At 48.5% G+C, this 15090-nt stretch overlaps 1 long non-coding RNA gene across 1 annotated transcript in view; it reads left to right on the top strand.

Moving 5' to 3' along the window:
* LOC147110694 (uncharacterized) overlaps positions 1-15090 on the top strand; it is a 251306-nt gene that overhangs the window by 90234 nt on the left and 145982 nt on the right. The gene's annotated exons all lie outside the window — the stretch shown is intronic.

Below are 15090 nucleotides of genomic sequence, written 5' to 3'. Positions count from 1 at the left end.
CCCAGTCTCTCTTCATAGCTGAAGCGCTCCAGCCCTGGTAACATCCTGGTGAACCTCCTCTGCACCCTCTCTAACGCGATCACATCCTTCCTGTAGTGTGGCGACCAGAACTGCACACAGTATTCCAGCTGTGGCCTAACCAGTGTTTTATACAGCTCCATCATAACCTCCTTGCTCTTATATTCAATGCCTCGGCTAATGAAGGCAAGTATCCCATATGCCTTTTTTACCACCTTATCCACCTGTTCCGCCGCCTTCAGGGATCTGTGTACTTGCACACCCAGATCCCTCTGACCCTCCGTCTTGCCTAGGGTCTTTCCATTCATTGTGTATTCCTTTGCCTTGTTAGTCCCCCCAAAGTGCATCACCTCGCACTTTTCCGGGTTAAATTCCATTTGCCACTGTTCCGCCCATCTGACCAACCCATCTATATCGTCCTGCAGACTGAGGCTACCCTCCTCGCTATTTACCACCCTACCAATTTTTGTATCATCCGCGAACTTACTGATCATACCCTTTACATTCATATCCAAGTCATTAATGTAGACCACAAACAGCAAGGGACCCAGCACCGATCCCTGTGGTACCCCACTGGCCACAGGCTTCCAGTAATGTATTTGGATTTCCAAAAGGCATTCGATAAGGTGCCACATAAAAGGTTACTGCACAAGATAAAAGCTCATGGTATTGGGGGTAATATATTAACATGGATAGAGGACTGGCTAATGAACAGAAAACAGAGAGTTGGGATAAATGGGACATTTTCAGGTTGGCAAACTGTAACTAGTGGGGTGCCACAGGGATCAGTGCTGGGGCTTCAACTATTTACAATCTATATTAATGACTTGGATGAAGGGACCAAGTGTACTGTAGCCAAATTTGCTGACGATACAAAGATAGGTGAGAAAGCAAGTTGTGAGGACACAAATAGACTGGAAAGGGATATAGATAGGTTAAGTGAGTGGGCAAAAATTTGGCAGATGGAGTATAATGTGGGAAAATGTGAGGTTATCCACTTTGGTAGGAAGAATAGAAAAGCAAATTATTATTTAAATGGAGAGAGACTACAGAATGCTGTGGTACAGAAGGATCTGGGTGTCCTCGTACATGAAGCACAAAAGGTTAACATGCAGGTACAGCAAGTAATTAGGAAGGCAAATCGAATGTTGGCCTTTATTGCAAGGGGGATGGAGTATAAAAGTAGGGAAGTCTTGCTACAACTGTACAGGGCGTTGATGAGACCACACCTAGAGTACTGTGTACAGTTTTGGTCTCCTTATTTAAGGAGGGATATACTTGCATTGGAGGCAGTTCAGAGAAGGTTCACGAGGTTGATTCCTGGGATGAAGGGGTTGTCTTATGAAGAAAGGTTGAGTAGGTTGGGCCTATACTCATTGAAGTTCAGAAGAATGAGAGGTGATCTTATTGAAACATATAAGATTCTGAGGGGGCTTGACAGGGTAGATGCTGAGAGGGTGTTTCCCCTCATGGGGGAACCTAGCACTAGAGGGCATAGTTTCAGGATAAGGGGTCGCTCATTTAAGATGGAGATGAGGAGGAACTTCTTTTCACAGAGGGTCGTGAATCTTTGGAATTCTCTACCCCAGAGAGCTGTGGAGGCGGAGTCATTGAATATATTCAAGGCTGAGTGATATACCTATCAATTCATCCAATGAAAAGCGACGAGTTAAGACAGTAACTGTAGGTTTTTATTGGCTAAATAACAGAGCCCACCCTCGTGGGTGATCGGATCCAACAAGGAGGAATACCAGCCAGTCGACCGCCTTTATACCTGGGTGATGTGCTATCAATTACTCATAAAAGACTGAGAGTTAAGAGAGTAACTGAAGGCTTTTATTAACAAAAGAATGAAGGTCTGCCTCGAGTGGTCGACCGGTCCAGAAATACAAAGGGCTGGGGAGCAGTCACCTTTATACTAGGACTTGTGGGAGGAGTCAGCCGAGGCATGTCCAGGCATGTACACAGTGGAATACAAACAGTGGTTTACCACATTCACCCCTTGTTTAAAATTGAGTCCGGCGGGGTGAAGTGTATTAAAAGTTAGTGTATTGGAGTCTCTCCGGAGGTCTTGTCTGCCGCTGTGATCGGCGTGGCGACGGCAGGGGTAGTGGAGCTTCCGGCGTCGAGTCCTGCGTGGGCTGTGGCACAGGCGTGTCGTCCTCGTAGATGTTGAGCGGGTCACGGGGCCCAGGCCTGCCGTCTGCTGGGGCTGGATATCGGATCGTGGGGGGGGGTGGTAGTGAGTAGTAGGTTACTGCGGCCCCCGAGGGTGCAAGGTCTCTTATGGAGACTGTGTCCTCCCGCCCGTCCGGGTATGCAATGTAAGCATACTGGGGGTTGGCGTGGAGGAGGTCGACCCTTTCGACCAGGGGGTCCATTTTATGGGTCCTCACGTGCCTTCTCAGTAGGACCGGCCCTGGGGACGTCAGCCATGGCGGTAGCGATGTCCCCGATGTGGACTTCCTTGGGAAGACAAACATTTTCTCATGAGGGGTGGCGTTAGTGGCAGTGCAGAGCAGTGACCGAATAGAGTGGAGTGCATCGGGGAGCACATCCTGCCAGCGGGAGGTTGGAAGGCCCCTAGACTTTAAGGCTAGCAGGGCGGCCTTCCAAACTGTCGCATTTTCTCTTTCCACCTGTCCGTTCCCCCGGGGGTTGTAACTCGTGGTCCTGCTTGTGGCAATACCCCTAGTTAGCAGGTACTGACGGAGTTTGTCGCTCATAAACGACGAGCCCCGGTCGCTATGGATATAGCTGGGGAAACCGAACAGGGTGAAGAGGTCGTTCGGACATTTAATGACCGTGGCACTGGTCATGTCCGGGCAGGGGATGGCGAACGGGAAACGGGAGTACTCATCAATAATATTGAGGAAGTACACATTGCGGTCGGAGGAGGGGAGAGGCCCTTTAAAATCAACGCTCAGGCGCTCGAAGGGGCGAGTGGCTTTTATCAGGTGGGCCCTGTCTGGTCTATAAAAGTGCGGTTTGCACTCAGCGCAGACTTGGCAGTTCCTGGTCATGGTCCTGACCTCCTCAATAGAGTAAGGCAGGTTGCGGGCCTTGATGAAGTGGAAGAACCTGGTGACCCCCGGGTGGCAGAGGTCATTGTGGAGGGCCCGCAGTCTATCGATCTGCGCGCTGGCGCAGGTGCCACGCGATAGCGCATCCGGGGGTTCATTGAGCTTCCCGGGCCGGTACAAGATCTCATAATTGTAGGTGGAAAGTTCGATTCTCCACCTCAAGATCTTGTCATTTTTGATTTTGCCCCTCTGCTTGTTGTTAAACATGAAAGCAACTGAACGTTGGTCAGTGAGCAGGGTAAATCGTTTTCCGGCCAGGTAGTGCCTCCAATGACGCACAGCCTCCACAATTGCCTGGGCCTCCTTCTCAACAGCGGAGTGTCTGGTCTCCGGGCCTTGGAGGGTTCGTGAAAAGAAGGCCACGGGTCTCCCCGCCTGATTGAGGGTAGCGGCCAGGGCAAAGTCGGACGCATCGCTTTCCACCTGGAAGGGGATGGATTCGTCCACTGCGTGCATGGTGGCTTTGGCAATGTCTTCCTTGATACGGTGGAAGGCTAAGCGGGCCTCTGCCGTCAAGGGAAAAGAGGTGGACTTGATCAGCGGATGGGCCTTGTCCGCATAGTATGGGACCCACTGGGCATAATAGGAGAAAAACCCTAGGCACCTCTTCAGGGCCTTGAGGCAGTGGGGCAGTGGGAGTTCCATAAGGGGACGCATCCGGTCGGGGTCGGGGCCGATGACTCCGTGTTCCACAACACAGCCAAGGATGGCGAGGCGGTTTGTGCGGAATATGCACTTCTCCTTGTTATATGTCAGGTTCAGGAGTTGGGCGGTGCGAAGGAATTTTTCGAGGTTTGCGTCATGGTCCTGCAAGTCACGGCCGCAGATGGTCACATTGTCCAGATATGGGAAAGTGGCCTGCAACGCATTTTGATCTACCATCCGGTCCATCTCCCTTTGGAAGACGGAGACCCCGTTGGTGACGCCAAAGGGAACCCTAAGGACGTGGTAGAGGCGGCCGTTTGCCTCAAAGGCAGTATACTGGCGGTCCTCAGGGCGGATAGGGAGCTGGTGGTACGCTGACTTCAGGTCAATGGTCGAGAAGACGCGGTACTGCGCGATCTGGTTGACCATATCAGCTATGCGGGGGAGTGGGTAGGCGTCCAGCAGGGTGTAGCGATTTATTGTCTGGCTGTAGTCGATGACCAGGCGCTGCTTCTCGCCGGTCTTAACGACCACAACCTGGGCTCGCCAGGGGCTGGTGCTGCCCTCAATAATCCCTTCCTTCAGGAGCCGCTCCACTTCGGTTTTAATGAAAACCCTGTCCCCGGCACTGTATCGCCTGCTCTTTGTGGCGATGGGCTTACAGTCGGGGGTGAGGTTAGCAAACAGTGTGGGGGGGGTGACTCTGAGTGTGGAGAGGTTGCACCTGGTGCGCGGTGGGCAATTTGGGAGCTGCTGGCTGCGGACTGTGAGTGGGGGTAGGGGTCCACCGTACGCCATCGTAACACTTTTAAGGTGGCACTGAAAATCTAACCCCAGCAGGACGGCAGCGCAGAGGTCGGGCAGGACCAGAAGTTTAAAATGATCGTACACGGTCCCGTCTACTACGAGTGTCACTACGCAGTAGCCGCCGATGTCCGCCGACTGGGACTCGGAGGCCATAGAAATCCGCTGGTGCGCAGGCAGGACTGGGAGAGAGCAACGCCGCACCGTGTCGAGGTGGATGAAGCTCTCCGTGCTCCCAGGGTCAAAAAGGCAGATTGTATCGTGGCCATTTACCTTAATGTCCATTGTGGAACTGGCCAGCTGGTGCGGTCTCGCTTGGTCCAGTGTAACGGATGCCAGCGTAGGGGTCGGTGTGTCGCTGCGGGTATCAGATGAGGCGGTGTTGGAGGCCTGCTGCGTTCCGGCTGTCGTCCAAGATGGCGGCGTCCATGATCCCCATGTGGCTGGAGGCGTCCAAAATGGCTGCTGTACCGGTGGTTCGCACATGGCCGGGGAGGCCCAAGATGGCGGCCCGCATGGCCCACACGCGGCGCTGCTGGGGTTCGGGGTGGCTTTGGCCCTGCAGACGTTAGCGTAGTGTCCCTTCTTCCCGCAGCCCGAGCAGATCGCGTTTTTCGCCGGGCAGCGCGCTCTGGGGTGTTTTGCCTGGCCACAGAAGTAGCATTTCTGGCCTTGGGGCACTGCTGTCTGGCCTTGGGACACTGCTGCGGTAGTTGGGCCGTTGCTGGGGTGTGGCTGGGGTGGCACGGCGCTATGAGGCGGTCCTACCGTGTCCCAGGCTGTCATTCCCCGCGGCGTCCACGGTGCAGAGGAGTAGGCATCCATGCCCCGGTAGGCTGCATCCAATGATAGTGCGAGTTCAGAGGCCTTGTTGAGGTCGAGGTCACTCTGCTCCAACAGTCGCTGTCGGGTGTAATTGGATCTGTGGCCCGCTACAAAAGCGTCCCGGATAAGTTCCTCTGTGTACACGGCGGCCTTTACATCCTTACAACCACAGGCCCGGCCAAGCACAGACAGTGCCTGAAGGTATTCCACGGTCGATTCCCCAGGTTGTTGTTTACGACTCCCCAGAAGGTGCCTGGCGTACACTTCGTTCACTGGGCGCGTGTACTGGTCCTTGAGGAGCATGATAGCGTCCGCGTACGAGGTCGCGTCTTGGATGACCGAGTACACTCGGTGGTTCACTTTGGAGGTCAGGACATCCAGTTTGTCCTCGTCCGATTTGATTGCTGCGGAGGCGGTCAGGAATTTTTCGAAACACTTAAGCCAGTGAGTAAACTTGGTGGATGAGTCCGCCTCCCGATGATCTAAGTCCAGGCATGCTGGTGTGAGGATCTTCTCCATTATAAAAATTTTGTTAATAAAATTGATGCGCTATCAATTACTCATAAAAGACTGAGAGTTAAGAGAGTAACTAAAGGCTTTTATTAACAAAAGAATGAAGGTCTGCCTCGAGTGGTCGACCGGTCCAGAAATACAAAGGGCTGGGGAGCAGTCACCTTTATACTAGGACTTGTGGGAGGAGTCAGCCGAGGCATGTCCAGGCATGTACACAGTGGAATACAAACAGTGGTTTACCACACTGGGCAAGTAGGTGGAGCCATGGGCGGAGTCAGCAGTGGTCAGCCTAGGTATAACAGCGTGACAAGAGGCGACCTCGTGTAGTGATACAACAATGTAAACAGTGATAACCATAGTGTAACGATATAACAGTGATAACCATAGTGTAACGATAGTGAACGATAAAAGTGGTTTACCACACTGAGATAGACAGATTTTTGACCTACAGGGGAGTCAAGGGTTATGGGGGAACAGGCAGAAAAGTGGAGTTGAGGCCAAGATCAGATCAGCCATGATCTTATTTAATGGAGGAGCAGGCTCGAGGGGCCGAATGGCCTACTCCTGCTCCTATTTCTTATGTTCGTATGTTCTAGTTACAGCACAGAAACAGGCCATTCGGCCCAACAAGTCCCGGCAGACTGGAAAACTGCTAATGTAACACCCTTATTTAAAAAGGGCAGTAGACAGAAGGCTGGAAACTATAGACCGGTTAGCCTAACATCTGTGGTAGGTAAAATTTTGGAATCCATTATTAAGGAGACAGTAACAGGACATTTGGATAATCATAATTTAATAGGACAAAGTCAGCATGGTTTTATGAAGGGGAAGTCATGTTTGACAAATTTGCTGGAGTTCTTTGAGGAAGTAACATATAGGGTGGATAAAGGGGAACCAGTGGACGTAGTGTATTTAGACTTCCAAAAGGCATTTGACAAGGTGCCACACAAAAGATTATTGCTTAAGATAAAAAATCACGGGATTGGGGGTAATATTCTGGCATGGATAGAGGATTGGCTATCTAACAGAAGGCAGAGAGTTGGGATAAATGGTTCATTCTCAGACTGGCAATCAGTAACTAGTGGTGTTCCACAGGGGTCAGTGCTGGGTCCCCAACTCTTTACAATCTATATTAACAATTTGGAGGAGGGGACCGAGTGTAACATATCAAAGTTTGCAGATGATACTAAGATGGGAGGGAAAGTAGTGAGTGAGGAGGACATAAAAAACCTGCAAGGGGACATAGACAGGCTAAGTAAGTGGGCAGAGATTTGGCAGATGGAATACAATACTGGAAAGTGTGAGGTTATGCACTTTTGCAGGAAAAATCGTAGAGCAAGTTATTATCTTAATGGCAAGAAACTGGAAAGTACTGAAGTACAAAGGGATCTGGGGGTCCTGGTGCACGAAACTCAAAAGGTTAGTATGCAGGTGCAGCAAGTGATTAAGAAGGCCAATGGAATGTTGGCTTTCATTGCTAGGGGGATAGAATATAAAAATAGGGAGGTATTGCTTCAGTTGTACAAGGTATTGGTGAGACCGCACCTGGAATACTGCGTACAGTTTTGGTGTCCATACTTCAGAAAGGACATACTTGCTCTCGAGTCAGTACAAAGAAGGTTCACTCGGTTAATCCCGGGGATGAGGGGATGGACATATGAGGAGAGGTTGAGTAGATTGGGACTCTACTCATTGGAGTTCAGAAGAATGAGAGGCGATCTTATTGAAACATATAAGATTGTGAAGGGGTTGGATCGGGTGGATGCGGGGAGGATGTTCCCGATGATGGGTGAAACTAGAACTAGGGGGCATAGTCTTAGAATAAGGGGCTGCTCTTTCAAAACTGAGATGAGGAGGAACTACTTCACTCAGAGGGTGGTAGGTCCATGGAATATCCTGCCCCAAAAAGCTGTAGAAGCTACATCATTACATAAATTTAAAACAGAAATAGACAGTTTCCTAGAAGTAAAGGGAATTAAGGGTTACGGGGAGCGGGCAGGAATTTGGACATGAGTCTAGGTTCGGATCGGTCATGGCCCTGTGGGTAGCGGAGCGGGCCCAGGGGCCGTGTAGCCTGATCCTGCTCCTATTTCGTGTGTCTAATTCTGTTAGATTCAGGAGATGGTTCTGTGATAGTGGATTGGCGGTTAGGATCAGATCAGCCATAATCTTATTGAATGGCGGAGCAGGCTCGAGGGGCCGATTGGGCTACTCCTGCTCCTATTTCTTATGTTCTTATGTTCTTATGTTTATGCTCCACACGAGCCTCCTCCAACCCTCTTCATCTAACCTCATCAACATATCCTTCTATTCCTTTCTCCTTCATGTGTTTATCTAGCTTCCCCTTAAATGCATCTATGTTAGTCGCCTCAACTACTCCTTGAGGTAGCGAGTTCCACATTCTAACCACTATCTGGGTAAAGAAGTTTCCTGAATTCCCTATTGGATTTATTAGTGATTATCTTATATTTATGGCCCCTAGTTTTGGACTCCTCCACAAGTGGAAACATTTTCCCTATGTTTATCCTATCAAACCCTTTCATAATCTTGAAGACCTCTATCAGGTCACCCCTTCATTCTTTCCTTTTCTAGAGAAAAGAGTCCCTGCCTGTTCAATCTTTCTTGATAGGTATAGCCTCTCAGTTCTGGTATCATCCTAGTAAATTCTTTTTGCACCTTCTCCAGTGCTTCCATATCATGTTTATAATATAGAGATCAGAACTCTACTCCAAGTGTGGTCTAACCAAGATTCTATACAAGTTTAACATAACCTCTCTGCATTTCAGTTCTTTCCCTCGAGAAATTAACCCCAGTGCTTGTTTTTTTTTATGGCCTCATTAACCTGCATCGCTACTTTTAGTGATCTGTGTATCTGTATCCCCAGATCCCTCTGCTCCTCTACCCCATTTACACACTTATTTTCCAAGGAGTATGTTGCCTCCTTATTTTCCCTACAAAAATGTACCACCTCACAAGTATCTATATTGAAGTTCATTTGCCAGTTACACGCCCATTCTACAAGTTTATTAATGTCTTCCTGTATTTTGTCACAGTCTTCTTCTGTATTAACTATACCCCCTAATTTAGTGTAATCCGCAAATTTTGAAATTGTACTTCCAATTCCCGAGTCCAAATTGCTTATGTAAATGGTGAACAACAGTGGTCCCAGCACCAATCCTTGTGGAACACCACTGCCCACCTTTTACCAGTCTGAGTAACTACCTTTAACTCCCTACTCTCTGTTTTGTAGCCAGTTTACTATCCATTCTAATACTTGTCCCCTGACTCCACATGTTCTGACCGTAGTCATGAATTTAGTACCTTATCAAAGGCTTTTTGAAAATCCAAATATATTACATCTATTACATTACCCTGTGCCTACCCTTTCTGTTACATCTTCAAAGAATTAAGTAAGGTTGGTCAAACATGACCTTCCCTTTTGAAATCCGTGCTGACTATTCTTTATTAAATTTTCAGTTTCTAGATGCTTTTCTATTACATGTTCTTGGGTAAGGATTCCATTATTTTTCCTACCACTGACGTTAAGCTAATTGGTCTATAGTTCCCTGGACTTGTTCTATTTCCCTTGCAACCATGGTACACCGGTGGTGGAGGGAGTGAATGTTTGAGGTGGTGGCTGGGGTGCCAATCAAGCAGGTTGCTTTGTTCTGGATGGTGTCAAGCTTCTTGAGTGTTGTTGGAGCTGCGCTCATCCAGGCAAGTGGTGAGTATTCCATCACACTCCTGGGGACTTTAAGGTAACAGTGAACCCGGTCCTTCACACCGTACAATATCCACTTCCGCGTATTGAAGATATTTTCGCCTCGCTATCTGGAGGGAAACGCTTCACTAAGATTGATCTGGCCCAGGCGTATCTGCAAATGGAGGTAGAAGAAGCATCAAAAAAATACCTCACAATCAACACCCATAAAGGTCTCTACCAATACAACCGGCTGGTATTCGGGGTAGCATCAGCTCCGGCTATTTGGCAGAGGGCAATGGAACAAGTCCTGCAAGGGATCCCAGGGACCCAGTGTTATTTGGACGACATCCTGGTCACGGGCGAAAATGACAGTGATCACCTTGCCAACCTGGAGCAGGTGCTCACTAGATTGCAGGAATATGGGCTCCGAGCTAACCGCCACAAATTGACTTGGAAGTATATCGCCGATCCTTCATCGTCGCTGGGCCAAAATCTTGGAACTCCCTCCCTAACAGCACTGTGGGAGTACCATCACCACATGGACTGCAGCGGTTCAAGAAGGCGGCTCACCACCACCTTTTCAAGGGCAATTAGGGATGGGCAATAAATGCTGGCCTTGCCAGTGACGCCCACACCCCATAAACAAATTTTTAAAAAATCTGACCTGGGAGTGCTAGTTAGGATAGTATAATGGTCATAGCGTCATTACGGCACAGAAGGAGGCCATTCGGGCCATCGAGTCCATGCCGGCTCTCTGTAGAGCAATCCAGTTAGTCCCATTCCCCTGCTCTATCCCCGTAGCCCTGCAAGTTTATTTCCCTCAAGTGCCTATCCAACTTCCTTTTGAAATCATTGATCGTCTCCGCTTCCACCACCCTCGTTGGCAGCGAGTTCCAGGCCATAACCACTCGCTGCATAAAAAAGTTCTTCCTCACATCACCCCTGTATCTCTTGCCCAAAACCTTAAATCTGTGTCCCCTAGTCCTTGTACCATCAGCTAATGTGAACAGCCTTTCTCTGTCTACCTTATCCAAACCCATCATAATCTTGTACACTTCTATCAAATCGCCCCTCAACCTCCTTTGCTCCAAGGAGAACAACCCCAGCTTCTCCAACCTAACCTTGTAGCTAAAATCCCTCATCCCTGGAACCATTCTTGTAAATCTCCTCTGCACCCTCTCAAGGACCTTCACATCCTTCCTAAGGTGAGGTGACCAGAACTGGACACAATATTCTAGTTGTGGCCTAACCAGAGTTTTATAAAGGTTCAGCATAACTTCCCTGCTTTTGTACTCAATGGGCAGGATTTTCATTGGGCCGTGGAGGCGGGATTGGAGGTGTGTGGGGGGTTAAAATTGCGAAATCGGGGGGCACAAACCCATCCCGCCTCCATGCCAGTTTCAAAGGAGACAGATACCCAACCTGTGCTGGGAGCCACCTCCCCGAGGCGGGAAGGGGATTAGTGCCAATTAACTGCCTGTTAACAGATAGTTAACAGGCAGTTTTTAGCCTAATCCCTATTTTTATTCCTGAAGTGTGGGATTCCCGACGGCTCCAAACCACGGCAAGTTAGAGAGGCAGACCGTCAGGCTGAAGGGCTTGGAGGGTTCGAGATGTCCGGTGTTCAGGTGAGTGATGGGTGCATGAGTGCAGAGGTAAGTGTGTTTGGTGTGTGTAAAGTGTTTAAAGAAGTTTAATTACCTTTACTTACCTTTACAGCCTTTCTTCCTTCAGGTCTCGGGAGTCCCTCATCTCACCGGCACAGAAAGCAGAATAGCCGCGAGCTGTCAAAAGTTGCAGCATTCAGCTTTCTGTTCTGGAGAGATCTCTAAATCAGCCTGAGAGGAAGGAATTAACTTAGTGTACAGATTGTCAGTGTTTGACAGCTTCAAAGAGCTGTCAAATGCTGATATTTCATCTGTCAAAAGCTCTTGACAGATGAAATGTCAATCTGTGACGTCATCTGTTGCCAGGTGGCCCTTAATTGGCCTGCCGAGCCCGCTGGGCGGGCTTAACAAGGTCAATCAAGTGAAAATCGAGTGGGTTGGCCACAACTCGATGGAGGCGGGACTACAACCCCAAAAGTTGTAGTCCCGCCTCCTACACGCCTCCAGTATCAAAATCCAGCCCAATATCTCTATTTACGAAGCCCAAGATCCCATATGCTTTGCTAACTACTCTCTCAATATATCCTGCCACCTTCAAATGTCTACCATCGACCTGAAACATTAACTCTGTTTCTCTCTCCACAGATGCTGCCTGACCTGCTGAGTATTTCCTGCATTTTCTGATATTATTTCAGATTTCCAGCATCTGCAGTATTTTGCTTTAGTTAAGGACATTTTATTCTGTATCTAACCTGTTCTGCACTTGTGCAGCGCCCCGTGCTGCTGCTTCATATGATACCGCAATGCTGAAAGCCTTTTCCAGCGTAAGGTCCTTTTCAGATAAAAGCCATTTCTGGGTTCCTTCACTTTGAAGCCCACACACAAACTTGTCCCTTAAGGTATCTGCCAGTCCCGCTCCAAACTGGCAGTGTTTCGATAGTTTCCGCAGTTCTGTTAAATACTCAGCATTGCTTTCATCCTTATGCTGGTTCCGTTTGTGAAACTTGAATCTTTCTGCTATCAGCAGCGGTGTGGGGTTTAAATGTTCCTTTAGTATCGTTACTATGTCTTCAAAACTCTTTTCCATTGGCTTCGTTGGGGTTACTAGATTTCGTAATAAACCATACGTCTTTGCACCCATTAAATTTAACAATACCGACGCTTTCTTGTCATCTGACACCTCATTTGCCTTGCAGTACACCTCTATTCGTTCGACATATGTAGTCCAATCTTCGACTTCATTGTCAAATGCGGTGATACTGCCACTCTTCGGCATTTTGGGTGTGGTTTAAAATGGCGTCTCCCAATGGCTTAAAATGGCATCTCCCGCACTTTCCTTCCTCCCCCGCTGCTGCCAACGCCGCTCCCGGCGGTTCTCGTGGCAATGGCAGCGCCCTGTAGGTTTCGCGCGCTTCTCCTACGCTGCTGCCAACGCCGCTCTCGGCGGTCCTCATGGCAATGGCGGCGCCTTGCGGGTTTCTGCGCTTCTCTCTCTCCCTCTCTCCGATGCTGCTCGGCCCCTGAACACCGGCTGCGCCCTGTGCGCTCTGCCCTCTCTCTCTCTCCCCCGTCGACGCTGCTCGGCCCTTTGTTCTGCCGCTCGGTCGGGCTCTAGCCCGCCGCTGTCCGGGAAGGGTCTGCGCACTACCTGTTGCCAGCCCGTTTCGCTGGACCACCTTGACTGGAAAGCCAAGCCTGGCTCTCGACAGCCTCCCCCGCAATTCTCGAGTCTCTGCTGGATGACTGGGCGGTTGCCCGTGGTCGACGCCCGAGTCTCTGGCCTTGACCTTCAATCCACTGATCTCCAGGAATGAATCCCCGGGAGGTGATGTAGAGTTGCAGGTAGGTTTGAACTTGCCTTGTCGCCAATGTTGTGTCCGGGTATAATAAGACACAGACTGCGGAGAACGGTACAACAGGTGTTTACTCAACATGGCTCACACTGCAACTGATCTGTACAGATTACTACTCAGTGCTATATACAGGTGTGGTCACTGCCGGTACTGCAGTATACATGAGCTGTAAAAGATAGTTCCCCTTAAAGGTATATACATTACAATTGGGAGGTGGCTAGACTCTCTCTTGTTGGAGATGGTCATTGCCTGGCACTTGTGTGGCATGAATGTTACTTGCCACTTATCAGCTCAAGCCTGAATGTTGTCCAGGTCTTGCTGCAAGTGGGCATGGACTGCTTCATTATCGGAGGAGTAGCGAATGGAACTGAACACTGCATCATCAGTGAACATCCCCACTTCTGACCTTACGAAGGATGGAACATCATTGATGAAGCAGCTGAAGATGGTTGGGCTGAGGACACTGCCCTGAGGAACTCCTGCTGTGATGTCCTGGGGCTGAGATGATAGGCCTCCAACAACCAGTCAGAGAATCTCAGGATTAAATTTAAGAGACAAAAATTCATGGCAAATATACCTGATAGCAACTCGGCTACGCTGACACTATAGAAGCGGGTGATGAATACTCAGGAATGAGTGCAGGCTGGAATCTAATCACAGGGTTCAGATAGTTTATCTTTGAATACTAGATATCGGCAGTGAGTTACAGCTTGAAATCTAATGGAGGGATTATTACACTCCTGTGAAACGCCTTGGGACATTTTCCTGCATTAAAGGTGCTATATAAATGCAAGTTGTTATAATAATAGATACCTGGGAGTGAGTTACAGCCTGAAATCTAATTAAAAGGGTTGGAGGTTTATATATTGAATAACAGATACCCTGGAGTTTAATCTGATTAATGGGTATTTGTCTCATACATTGTAAAGAAAGAAAGAAAGATTTGGATTTATATAGCGCCTTTCACGACCACCGGACGTCTCAAAGTGCTTTACAGCCAATGAAGTACTTTTGGAGTGTAGTCACTGTTGTAATGTAGGAAACATTGTAATCATGAAAGCAAACTCCAAGTAGTTGATAACTGTGATCTGAACCCCAAGATCAGATTAGTACTGTAAAATCATAGGAAATCGCTACCTGATAGGTGCTATTTATATTATTGATCATTTTAATTTTACATGTGTTTTTTTTAACTGTGTTTTCAATTAGTTTTTATATGACAGCCTTGCTCACACAAGGGGAAATGATGCAAGTTTTAGCCACAGTCTGTGTACAGTTATCTTGTACCAGTTGAGTAACAATTGGCCTCAGTGCTACTGGACTAGGGTACCACTCCTCATCAGCACCTCGTGACTCCTGTTGGAAAATGAGCGTGCATGGGTATTGGATGAGGGAGGACAGGATCAGGCTTGGTTGTGATGCCCTGAATGGTCAAATAGTCTGCTGACATTGACTGTCAAGGCTAACATATAAAGAATGACAACTTGGGCGAGGTACCAGAGGATGCCTGCCTGGTGCCCATGGAACTGTATCCCTCCATAAATTTGTGCCTCTTGGAGCAATAAAAATTGGAGAGAAAAAATAGTGCATTGGTGTCTCAATCAGCAGCAAATTCTGGGGAGATACTGTGACATTCATACTTCCACAAAGGTTCACATTCCTGCATTTTAAACCTCATGGTAGATGCAGTAGCCAGAGCTGGAATTTCCTTTAAATTCTTCTCTGTCTCTGCAGCAGATCTCAGCTTTTAAGCTCCGCATTTAACTTGAAGTACAGAGTGAAGTATGGAGAGAATCCCACTTTGGATGATTCCCCTCCATTGATTGGAATTGATGAAGTGTCAGTTACAGCTGGTCATTTTTTATTGCACTGCATCAGGCTCAGTCTTGTTTTGATCTCCATTAAATATTAACGGATCCTCGACGGTACAGGAGACACCTATAACGATCCTTGCAGAAGCATTTTGGTTCAATGAAAAACAGTCAAGATGAGGAGGAGGGTGGGACGGAGCACTGGGATTACACCATAGCCAGATGTAT

This window comes from Somniosus microcephalus, chromosome 11, assembly GCF_052327205.1.
Source record: "Somniosus microcephalus isolate GS21.2 chromosome 11, FLI_Smic_1.0, whole genome shotgun sequence".
Taxonomy (NCBI): Eukaryota; Metazoa; Chordata; class Chondrichthyes; order Squaliformes; family Somniosidae; genus Somniosus; species Somniosus microcephalus.
This window is presented reverse-complemented; position numbering and strand designations above follow the sequence as displayed.